The 12,663-nt window shown below is 39.6% G+C and overlaps 1 long non-coding RNA gene across 1 annotated transcript in view; it reads right to left on the minus strand.

The window, feature by feature from the left end:
- The window catches only part of LOC131195779 (uncharacterized), a 39,665-nt gene extending 31,408 nt beyond the window's left edge, over window positions 1-8,257 (minus strand). Inside the window, exon 1 of the long non-coding RNA XR_009154541.1 lies at window positions 8,171-8,257. This is a non-coding gene — a long non-coding RNA (uncharacterized LOC131195779). The remainder of the gene's footprint in view (window positions 1-8,170) is intronic.
- Between the last annotated feature and the right edge of the window lie 4,406 nt (window positions 8,258-12,663).

Genomic DNA, 12,663 nt, shown 5'->3' on the forward strand with positions numbered 1-12,663 from the left:
TTTCTGGACACGCTCAATTGTATTAATGTCTGAAATGAGGTGTGGGTTCCAGACAGGCGAGCTGTAATCGAGAATTGGTCTAGCAAATGTTTTGTATGATCTGTTTAGTAGTGTAATCTTTCTGGAGAAGAAGCTATGCAAGATTAGGTTTACAACTCTTAAAGCCTTTTTGGCAATGTAGTTGCTGTGGGCTTTGGCACTTAGATTGTTTGATATGAAAACTCCAAGGTCTTTGATGGAGTGAGGGTCATCTACAAGGTAATGTCCATCAAGCTTGTATTTAGTATTCTGATTCTTTTTTCCAATGTGTAAAACAGAGCATTTGTTGGTTGAGATTTGGAGTTGCCAAATTTTTGACCATTCCGACACAAAGTCAAGGTCTTTTTGAAGGGTAGCCGCATTGTTGGTAGTGCTAAATAGTTTAACATCATCGGCGAAGAGAACACAATTACTTATAATATGGTCACAGAGGTCGTTAATGTATAATATGAAGAGTATTGGTCCTAGAATGCTGCCTTGGTTATCAGAGTTTTATTGGAGTGACAAGAATTATGTTGCTTTGAGCTTCATCCACTCATGCATGCATGTAACCAGCACAAAGTTTCAACTTTGCTCTCTCCCGTGCTGAAGTAACAATCTGTTTTTCTGTTTGCCCAGCCAATGCAACAAAAAGAGAAACTTGCCAATAGCCAGTGCAGCATGCAAACCTGGAACAAAACTAATTCTTATATTCTGCATTGACTGGCACAAGGTTTGAATTAGTTGACAATGAGAGTTAAAAGCATAGACCCTAATCCTTACCGCTTTTAAGAATATAGGAGGGGCAAGGCTATTCATATACTTTCTGTGTTCTCGGGAGATTCTGCTATCATTACATATTGCCCTAAAACCATACCCTGAAAGATTCATACACCAACCTAAAAAGGTCAAGATTTGCCAATGTGTCCTGCCAAGCCTGTCATGCTTTCACGGAAAGCGGTAATTAAGAGATCCTTGACGTGAAGGACAAAGTTCACCTAATTTTGCCAACTGTCCTGGCACCCCATCATATCCACTGATCAGAAGCAGCAAAAGGATAGCAATTTATAAGAATGAATACAAACCGGCATTTTTGTTAGTAACATGCCAATTCTAGTGTCCCAGAAAAACGTACATTCTATTAAACAACTTTGAATATTTACATTTTAAAATTAGAATAAGAGTTCTCTCTGCATTAGTTTAGTATACCACAAATTACTCTGCTATTCCCCCCACCCTCACTCCTTCTATTTCTGGCTAACAAGGGTACAATTCAAACATTTATTACATTGAAACCTTTAACGTCTTTGGAAACCTAGGTAGGTTAATGTCTTTTAAAAGTTCTAATATGCAATTTCCAACCCAATCTGACTAAATATCAGGCACTTGTAGGTATCTTCTTGTTTCCCATCATCCTGCAATTTATGGACCTTTCTTTCTTTCCCTTTTATCAATCCTCAGTCTTTTCCTCAATCTTGAAGCAGCAACTTGTTATCAGTGGAGGTAGAAATTAAATTCCCAGAGTATACCTTACACCAGGGATCTCCAACCTTGGTCCCTTTAAGACTTGTGGACTTCAACTCCCAGAGTCCCTCAGCCAGCAAAGCTGGCTGAGGAATTCTGGGAGTTGAAGTCCACAAGTCTTAACGGGACCAAGGTTGGAGACCCCTGCCTTATACTCTTTCCTGCTTTGGTTGTAGTTTTATTTGTGAAATGTGTATTCTGCCAATTTATGGCAAGGTGGTATGTTTCAGCTTGGCTCCATAGTTAAATTATTTGTCTGGTCTTGATTGCAGCTAAGTGCCAGATAAACTGGAGGGTGAATTAAATTTAACTGTGTAGGGCCTGAGCACTGCACATGATATATGTTATGTTAAGATAATGCCAGGCCCAAGAAACCAAGAATGACAAGTGAAGTTACTAATAAGTAGATTCATTATTGTTCTTCACCTACAAACTTGCCTACAAACTTCCCCTACAAAATCTTGCCAGACTAAAGCAATTATCTGCAATAACTATAGATATCCCCTGTTTCCCCCAAAATAAGACATCCCCTGATAATAAGCCCAATTGGACTTTTGAGCACATGACAATAAGGCCAAGCGTTTATTTCAGGGTTCAAAAAAATATCAGATAGGGTCTTATTTTTGGGGAAACACGGTACTCTGTGGATTGCTAGGGAGGGTCCGCCTTTGCCCTTTTCCTGCCTACCAGACATCCCAAGCCCCATTATTTCTTTGCCCTTTAGGAAAGAGCCCCTCCTTTCTGCAATTCCCAGCTACATTCCATCACATCCAATCAGCTCTTTGGAGAAATCACTAGTCCAACACTGGTTCAAAAACCCAAGATTTCTAAGGCTGTATAAAGCTTCAAATTCCAGATTAAGTAGTTTTGGCAAATGTTGCAGGACTGCAGTGGTCTTCTAGGCTGAATAGTTTTATTTGGTAAGAATTTCGTAAGGGGTCCAGAAGAGTGGTACTGTTCCATAGCACTGCTTGCTGAATTTCTTCAGTTCTTCTGAAGTTACTCAGCTTGGAAGATCTTTGGCCAGAGCTGGAGGAGAAAGCTGAGAGGAGCCTTAATCCATAATATTGGCCCAAAGACATTCAGTGTGCCTAAATGCCTTCTTTGGGACAGTTAGGTTATCTCGTCATTTCAGAAAAACAAAACTCTTCATTTTCATGACATGAATTGTTTACTGAGGGAACCTAAATTACTTCAGTCTTCTCAAGTATCTTGTACCAGAATCTTGGATGATTATTTCCTGTATATAGTCTTGTTTAACGTGTCACCTAATAGCAGGTGAGAATTAAGGAGAACATGTTTTTTCCTGATTTAACTGCATAACAAGTTGTATGTATGTCTCACACAGGATGGCAATTTATTCTGATGAACACATACACATTAAGATATATTAGACAACAATATTACAGCTTTGTGCTTCTCCTTTTCATGACAAAGACAAAAATGGTCTTGAATTCAGTTTATCTTCTTGTGACCACAGGATAGAGGTGGGTTTCAGTAGGTTCTGACCAGTTCTGACGAACTGGTAGCGGAAATTTCGAGTAGTTCGGAGAACCAGTAAATACCACCTCTGACTGGCCCCGTCCTCATCTATTCTCCGCCTCCCGAGTCCCAGCTGATTGGGAGAAAATGGGGATTTTGCAGTAACCTTCCCCAGGAGTGGGGAAGGAATGGAGATTTTACAGTATCCTTCCCCTGCCATGCCCAGCAAACCACGCCCACAGAACTGGTAGTAAAAAATTTTGAATCTCACCACTACCACAGGAGCACATCTCGACAGATTTTTTTTTAAACAACAAAATAGAAGGGATTTGCTACCAGTTTCCTCCAAGATGTTTTTTAGACTTCCCCATCTAGCTACAGGCCTGTACAATCTGCAATCTGAATATAAACCATGCCAAAACTCGTATAATTTACAGGTCCAAAAATGCTTGGCCAGGTGTTGCCACCTGTTGAGACCTTTCTGATAACCTTTCCCTTTCAATTATGCAAGAGTCCAACTTGCTACATCCTGATTAATTCATATTTCATAGATTTGGGTGTTTTCAAATATGCTGACGGGTACTTGTAACTCTCCATACTGAGCGACTATTCCGTAATTGAGGAGCAGATAAGGATAACTTAAAATTAGATGTAGATTCCCTTTACTTGTAGAATCCGATAATGCCAAACTGGGTTTGGAGATGTGAAACATCTTTACTTTCTCTTTTCCTCTTCTTTCTATTTTTTTTTATTTTTTTTATTTACATTTACATTTATTTACATTTTTTATCTTAGTTCATAGGGAATAAAAGCCTATTGACAAAAAGTCAAGAAAGAGAAGGGAAGAACATTTTCACTTCCTAAAGATTTGTTATTTGTGAGGCTTCCTAGGTGGCTCAGTGGCTAAGATGTTGAGCTTGTCGATCAGAAAAGTCGGTGGTTCAAATCCCTAGTATAGGTCTCCTGCGTGAGCAGGGGGTTGGACTAGATGACCTCGAAGGTCCCTTCCAACTCTGTTACTGTAACTGTTATCCTCATTGGTTAAAAAAGCTTCCCTCTCTATGGATGGCAAATGCACAACAGAGTGCTTCCCTCTTCTACCTTCCACCAATCATGATCATGCAACCTTCATCTGACCATAGCGTGGTCAGATGACGATTGTGTGGTAACATGATAATTTCATAAGTTGACAAGAATGGGTGGTGCAAGAGGGAAGTCTTCTTCTACACTTCTGGGAAGAATAACAGAATAACAGAATTGGAAGGGACCTTGGAGATCTTCTAGTCCAACTCCCTGCTCAAGTAGGAGGCCCTATACCATTTCAGACCTTCTTAAAGCAAGCCAATCTCACAGTTAGGAAATTTCTCCTTAGTTCTAGGTTGCTCCTCTCCTTGATTAGTTTCCATCCATTGTTTCTTGTTTTGCCTTCTGAAGTTTTGGAGAATAGCTTGTCCCTCCCACCCCTCTTCCTTGTGGCAGCCCCTCCCTATTGGAACATTGTTATCATGTCACCCTTAGTTTTTCTTTTCAGAAACTATTTGAATTTCTGGGGAAAAAATTCAGAAATTCAAATTAAAAAAAGAAAGGCGGCTAGGTTTTTTTTTAAATGACAACAGCAAACTGTGAGAAGTTAAGTTTCAAAAAATAATTTTGAAAAAAAATGAATGGAAAACTAGCAAAGCATAATCTTGACGCATGCCTTGAAAAGAGAGGCAGGGGAGAAAAGAGAGAAAATTACAGTGGTTTTGGGAATTTCCCTTCTTGCCACCTTCTCCATTGCTTATTATTTAGCTCCGGGTTCAATCTACAATAACAGCCATCCCTTCTTTTGAAAATCACTCTACTTTCCTGTTTGGTGATCATGGTGATTGCATATATATATGTACTATCACTTTACTTTTAGGAATCCAATGCATACTATTTCCTCACTCTAGAATCTTATCCCACCTACAAACTTATGAAATTGTGTGAGCTAAGAGAAATTGTGTCTGCTCCCCTATCTGCCTGTCAGTTTTGCAACTCAGTGTGGATTTGAACTGAATCTTCCTTATCCTAGTTTAGCAGCCAAAACACTTAATTAAACTCTCCATCTAGTGAGCAAAAGCACAGGCAAGTGAACGGCATACCTATTCCGATATGCTATGCAGTTCTATTAAGTACTGATGGGCAGCTTTGAGGCTGGGTGACTTAACCACCTAGTTATGGATGGGCAATTTTTACTATTAAGCTGTTGACAGGCAATTTCAATAACTAAGTGGCTGCAAATCGTTTAACAAAAAACACAGAGCCCTACTCAGAACAGTTTCCATTTACTCAGGAGCTTCAACTGATATGCAAAGAACCTATGTACTTTTCCAGGCAGGAGAGAACCTTGTGTCTATTACACATAGAATTACATAGATTAAGAAGGGGAGGAATCTTGGAGATCTTCTAATCCAGTTTCCTGCTTGAGACTGGTATAGGGGAGACCTTATACTACTCTAAAGTAATGTTTCTCCAATTTCTTCTTGGAAACCTCCAGTGATAGAGCACCCACAACTTCCACTGATTAATTGTTCTCACTGTCAGGAAATTTCTCTTTAATATTAGGTAAGATCTCTCTCTAATGATCTTCCAGGTGTTACTGCTTGCCCTGCACTCATGTGTTTTGGAGAATTAATTGACTCCCTCTTCTCTGTGACAGCCCTGGAAGACCATTATCATGTCACCCCTGGTCCTTCTCTTCATTAGACTAGATATAACTAGTTCCTAGGCCAGATCCTGAAGATGAAAGTCAGATACTTTGGCCACCTAATGAGAAGGAAGGACTCACTGGAGAAGAGCCTAATGCTGGGAAAGATTGAGAGCAAAAGAAAAATGGGATGACAGAGAATGAGATGGCTGGATGGAGTCACTGAAGCAGTAGGCATGAGCTTAAATGGACTCCAGAGGATAGTAGAGGACAGGAAGGCCTGGAGCAACATTGTCCATGGGGTTGCAATGGGTCGGACACAACTTTGCAATTAACAACAACAACAACAACCTAGTTCCTTCAATCATTCATTATATGCTTTAGCCTCCAGCCCGCAATCATCTTTGTTGCTCTTCTCTGCACACTTTCTATGCTTAGATATGGAAGAATATTAATGCAATGTACTGTATATTAAACAACCTTTGAAAAGCATTTGAAAACCTAACTAAAGCAATACAGAACCACAAGATGATTAACCAAGACCAACTGATGTCATCTTGGAATGCTTAGCTCTTTATCAGCTACACCATTTCCAGGCCCAATTGAAATTTTAGACATTGATTTCAAAATCCAGAAGAAAATGTTTCAAGGAAGGCCTCTTCCCTAATGTACCTGCCAGGCTCTTCAGAGCTGAGAAGAAGCTCTAAGAGAGAAAGCCATCTCATTGTGCAGCCCTACTTGAAATTCTGCCCCCAGAAGATCTGCCTGGTGTTTTCACTAATGTTTTTGTGCACTCCTCTTCTACCTGCACTTATACTGTTTGGGAGTTTATTTCATTTTAATCATTTGCTCTATACTCTATACTGCCTTCCATTGAAGACCTGTATACTGCACGAATCAAGAAGAGGGCTGTGAAAATATTTACAGATCCCTCACATCCTGGATATAAACTGTTTCAACTCCTACCATCAAAACGACACTATAGAGCATTGCACATCAGAACAACTAGACACAAGAACAGTTTTTTCCCGAAGGCCATCACTCTGCTAAACAAATAATTCCCTCAACAATGTCAAACTATTTACTAAATCTACACTACTATTAATCTTCTCATCGTTTTCATCACCAATCTCTTTCCACCTATGACTGTATGACTGTAACTTTTTGTTGCTATCACTAAGGGTTAAATTGCAACCTATGACCATCATTTGTGTTGTAAATGTTGTACCTTTGATGAAGGTATTTTTTTTTCTTTTATGTACACTGAGAGCATATGCACCAAAACAAATTCCTTGTGTGTCCAAACACACTTGGCCAATAAATTCTATTCTATTCTATTCTATTCTATTCTATTCTATTCTATTCTATTCTATTCTATTCTATTCTATTCTATTCTAAGATCATGGGTTGCATATGCTTTATATCTTTCCTCTGCTCTATAATTTTTACTCTATTTCCTCTCCTGAGGTAACAGTTTTCAATAAATTTCAATGTTTTAACTTTGTAATATCTCCAAGGAACATTGGTTTTTGGGTGCATTAAAATATAGCACATGAAAAGAGGAGTGAGGACAGGAGGATCTTAAATTCATAAATAAAATGAAAACATGTTGATAACACATTATGGTAGGTTTAATAACTCATCCTCCTGTCTCTCCATTTATCATTTTAATGTCAAAGGAAATGTAGTGTTTCATTTCCCAGCAATCTGAAAGTTGAAGTACATTTTGAGGTTGCATAAAAACAACTCTAAGAACAATCCACCCTATACAGTCCCACAAAACCACTAATATTGACATGTTGGCAAGAGCCAACTCAGAGCAGAGATTCATGATAAAACAACAGGGAGACTCTCTTCTAAGGATGGGTGATTCTTCTATTTTTCTTTTCAAGGAGGAACTCTATTGGATCCTATCAAATCTCATACAAGATAATGTCATCTCAGTAGCCGAGACTAGTGCAAATAAATGAATCACATAAGGATATAGTATCTCAAGGTCGCCCTCTTGACAACACTCTTGTGAGTAGTTTAGTCTGATAGATAGGGAGTGGTTCCTGATCATCCAATTAATTTCATGGTATGAGCTGGGATTTGATCTCAAACTTTCAATTAGAAATGTAATACTTTAATATTTAACAACCATCCCACATCAGATTTCAATATCTGTTAGTTCTTCAATTATTATTATTCAATAATAATTATTATTATTGAATAATAATAATAATAATAATAATAATAATAATAATAATAATAATAATAATAATATAATTATTCTTCAATTATTGACTGTATTTACTTCAAGCAGAATGTTAGAAACAGAAGCAAACTGAATGACCCCAAATGTCTGAAATAACAGCAGGAAATAAGAATAACCCTGACCAAACTATGTAGGCACTAAGGATTTATATACATTTTTTAACTGTTGTTAGAACAGATTTACAGATTTCTTGCCACGGGTAATTCCATTCTGCTTACCTAAAATTCCCGGTCTATTTTTTAGACAGCTGTAAATGCCTTCACTTCCTCACTGAATCTCTGTTGAGTCTTTCAACAAATATTTGCTGCTTCTCCATATCACCTAAGATATTTAGTGCTGGGAACCAGATGAGTCTTTACACAGGGGGGCAGAGTCTGTATTCCCAGATTCTTGACTAATGTGGATTGGGGAAATTCAATTTTCAGTTTCTACTCGTGGTTTATATTAAAAAGTTATGAACTGAAAGTTAAAAAGCTGATCTAGAAAAGAATTCTTGCTTTATTCTTCTTCTTTTATGTACGCTGAGAGCATATGCACCAAGACAAATTCCTTGTGTGTCCAATCACACTTGGCCAATAAAAAATTCTATTCTATTCTATTCTATTCTATTCTATTCTATTCTATTCTATTCTATTCTATTCTATTCTATTCTAAGAATCAGTGTTTAATAGCCCTTTTATTGGGGTATCTGATTATGTGAGTTGTCGCTCACGGAAACTTTTAATAAAATGTGTTCTTCTGAAAAATGTGTTAATCTACCTAACCTCTTTCTGAATTTTGGTTTACTATATATAAACAAGGCTCTCCTTATAATGATTTATTCTGACAAACAGCTGATAGTTGTTACTAAAAATTAAAAGACAGAAGGCAATCATTTCTGGCCTCTGACAGCTATGATCCTGACCTGTTTTTCCACTTTTGTATAGCCAAGAAAGCACTTCAGAATCAAACTGTGGTCATGCAAAGCAAGGGGACCAAAATGCAAAGTCCTTTAATGCCTCATAGCTGCTTTGGGCAGCTGCTCCTGTAAAAGTGGCCCAGAATGTCTTCTACTCAAGACTCAACATTCTCTCCCTTGAGCCAATTCAAGTAAGTCCTCTATCTGCCCATACTAATATTATTGAGGAAACAGAATTGGGAACTCCATATTTTTCTGATTAAAAATAGTTCTTCCTTGAGAAATATACAAACTGTATGGAGAGATGAGTGAAATGTCCTCCATTATAGGGAAAGATGGACAAAGTTGGACAAAGTGCGTGTGTACTTCCGAACTGGTAAGGAAGGTAAGTAGATTTCACCCCTGAGCTGAACTAGGGCGACGGCTTGTTTGCCCACAGAGAAGGCACTGCATGCCACTTCTGGAATGCATGCCATCACGGTTCGCCATTACAGTTATAGACAGCGTGTGATCTTCTTGTACTTATTTAGCTACAAAGTGACCAAGGGGTAGATATTAATGTCCTGTCATTCATTGCACACAATCATACATTTGGCAGATTTGTGGTCTCTTGCTTCCATTCAATATGAAAAGAAATCACCATGAGCGGTGATGAGTAGTAATGTATTGGCATTGCTGTGGCACCAAAGGGAAATCCTGCTCTTGAGAAACCATTGCCCATAAATCTGGCACAAAGCCGATTGGTGCTGAGCTCTAAGTGCAACCATGTTTGCCTAAACAGATTTTCTTGTTCAACACAATAAGATAGTATTTAGAAGACTAAAACCCAGTGCACACATCCTAATCTCCTCTCTGCTATTGAACAATAGATTCCTGGAAAAGTCTTTCAGTGTCCCTGGAAAGCAATACATAATATAGGAGTAGTTTGATTATTGGGTGGCTGTTTACAAACTTCAGCTCAATCATGGTAGTTCCTTGGTCAGAGGAGTATAAACCATGTTAATGGATCTTGATTTTGCAGACTATGAAATCTGATGCCAAACCTGCTGAATCTTGAGGCACCTTGCGGTTGGCAAGACCTGGTGTTCATGCTTGCTGCCCTATCACTGCTTCAGGAATTCATTAATGGCCTTTTGTGTGAGTAGACTTAGTGTGCCATTTGTATCATTTCTTGGACCAGGAAACCCATCAGATAATCTGCCCTGGTCACCTCATTACTGAATTGCTGTAATGCATTGTACATGTGACTGCCCACAGCATGGCACTATGCTCACATGATCCCAATGCTTGATGAGAAGCACTGGGTGCAAATTGGCTTCCAGATGAAATTCAAGGTGTTGATTATCACCTTTAAAGTGCTTCATGGCTTTAGACTGACTTCCTGAGAAATACCCTATGTCCATTGATGGCGAACCTATGGCACGTGTGCCAAAGGTGGCATGCAGAGCCGTTTCTGTGGGCACGCAAGCTGTTGATCAGCTCCACCATGCATGCACACACGCCTCACACTGGCCAGCTGCTTTTTGGGTCTCTGTCACACATGTGGAAGATGTGTGTGCATGCCATGCTGCCCCTCCCCTCCCAGGAGTATCCATGCAGCATGTTTTGGATGCCAGGTAAGCACAGAGCTTACACGGAGGCTCTATGAGGGCAAAAAATGGGCCAACCAGAAGTCTGGAAAGGGCCGTTTCTGGTCTCCAGAGGCTTCAAGGAGGCTTGCTAGGCCCAAAATGGTGTGCGGGGGGGTTCATGCATGCATGTGGGGGGGCATGGGGGCATTGCATCATGGGTGCAAGGATGTCCACACGGGACCCACCCCCCCGTGCTCCCCATGCTTTTGGCACGTGACCGCATCACTGCCTTATCTCTAATTGCTTTTGCCTGATTTGTATCATCAGGGAGAGTGGATGCATTCAAGGTCCCGTCCATTGAACACTTTCAATTTGTGGGGCTAAGTGCAGAGAAATGCCCCTTCTCTGTTGAAGTGCCTGCCCTCTAAAATGATGTTCCCCCAGAAATTCACATAGATGCCAACCTCGTGGCGTTTAGGAAACTGTTAAGAACCTGGATGTTCTCCCAGATTTTGAGATAAAGCTGTTGGAAGTCCTCTTTTCATTACAGTTTCCACATATGTGGAATGGCTAGAACAGGAATGTCAAACTCTCGGCCTGCACCCCACATGCACTGGCCACACCCATGCCTGGTTTAGCGAAGAGGGAAAAAATTGCGCTACATCATGTGACACCACCGTGACGATGCAAGTTTGACACCCTTGGGCTAGAATATCACTCTGCTGGTCAACCAACATCCTTTCTTACTTGTATCTCTATATGTCGTTCCTTTTTTTTTTTTTTACAAGCTGCCCTTAATCACTAATGTGTTATGTGTCCTCTAAATTTGGATAAATAAAAATAAAATAAGTTTGTTAAATTGAAGATTTATTGTAGGTAGTGAATCAGCTGGATTTATTAGGCTACAGAATATGAGTACAACAGAACAAACCGCCAGTATGAACCAAAATTCCTGCATTTATTTTTTTAAAAGGTTTTTTAAAGGACCAATTCAAATGAACACATAAAAAGGGCATTGAGAGGAAATGTATGAGTTGTTTTTAGTTTATTTTCTGCCACTGGTAAGAGTCCCTTGGGTAAGAGTTAGGAAAGAAAGATAGAGGGGGAAAAAAGAAAGAGAGAGAGAGAGAGAGAGAGAAAGAAAGAAAGAAGAGAAAGAAAGGAAAGAATGAGAGAGAGAGAGAAGAAAAAGAAAAAAGAAAGAAAGGAAAGAGAAAGGAAGGAAGGAAGGAAGGAAGAAAAGAAAGAAAGAAAAGAAAGAAAAAAGAAAGAGAAGAAAGAGCAAAAAGAGAGAGAAAGAGAGAAAGAGAGAAAGAAAGAAAGAAAGAAAGAAAGAAAGAAAGAAAGAAAGAAAGAAAGAAAGAAAGAAAGAAAGAAAGAAAAGCACAGCCCAGTAAAAAGGAAACATGTTGGTCTCTGCAAGTTCTAATAAAATCTGTTTACTGAACTGGTTGACCCTTTCCTGGAATCTTCTCTAAGTTTCCCAGAACTTTGTATCATGTGGTTCTTTGGTCATTAATAACTAAGTATGACACAGCAGTTTAGCCTTGCCTTTGCGTTCTAGTAGGCGCCAGGACCGAGCTCACAAAACATCTCAGCTGGGGCTGTGGGATGCAGTGGGAGAGCCAGGCTGCCGTGATGTAGCAGTGAGCACAAGAAAAGAGCAAAGGCAGGAAATGATTCATCAGTGTACAGTACAACATACTGAACATGGTTGGGGGTGGGGTGGGGGGGAATCTGCCTCTCATCCATCACCGCTGTGCGAACAAAAACGGCACTGGACAAGCAGTGACTTGATTTTTCACATCTAGATCAGATCCCACTTTGGAAAAGCTATACCTGGAAGGAACGGAGGCACCTGTGGGTCAGCAAATAGGAGGACACATCTACTCCTTTGGAAGCCACCCACTGTGTGTGTGTGTATGTGTGTGTGCATGTGTTGGTTTTTTTTTTTAATTTTCTGCCTGGAAATGCTTGGCTTCAAAACTAGAAGCCCTCCGGCTTCTCTCTTCTTTCCTTTTGGCCCGGCTCTCTCCTTACGTCAAACAGGGGGCTGCTCTTAGTTCCAGATTAAAGGCTCAGGGTGAGATAACAGGGAAAGCTAAAACAAGTCACAGAGCGGGGAAGGGACACAGCTAAAAAAATATCCACCGTGTTTTATACATCCTGCATTAAAATCATAATCGTGTATATCCAACTTGATTTTATGATCATTTTCCAGGAGCTGGATTACCATAACAAT

Source organism: Ahaetulla prasina, chromosome 3 (genome assembly GCF_028640845.1).
Source record: "Ahaetulla prasina isolate Xishuangbanna chromosome 3, ASM2864084v1, whole genome shotgun sequence".
NCBI lineage: Eukaryota > Metazoa > Chordata > Lepidosauria > Squamata > Colubridae > Ahaetulla > Ahaetulla prasina.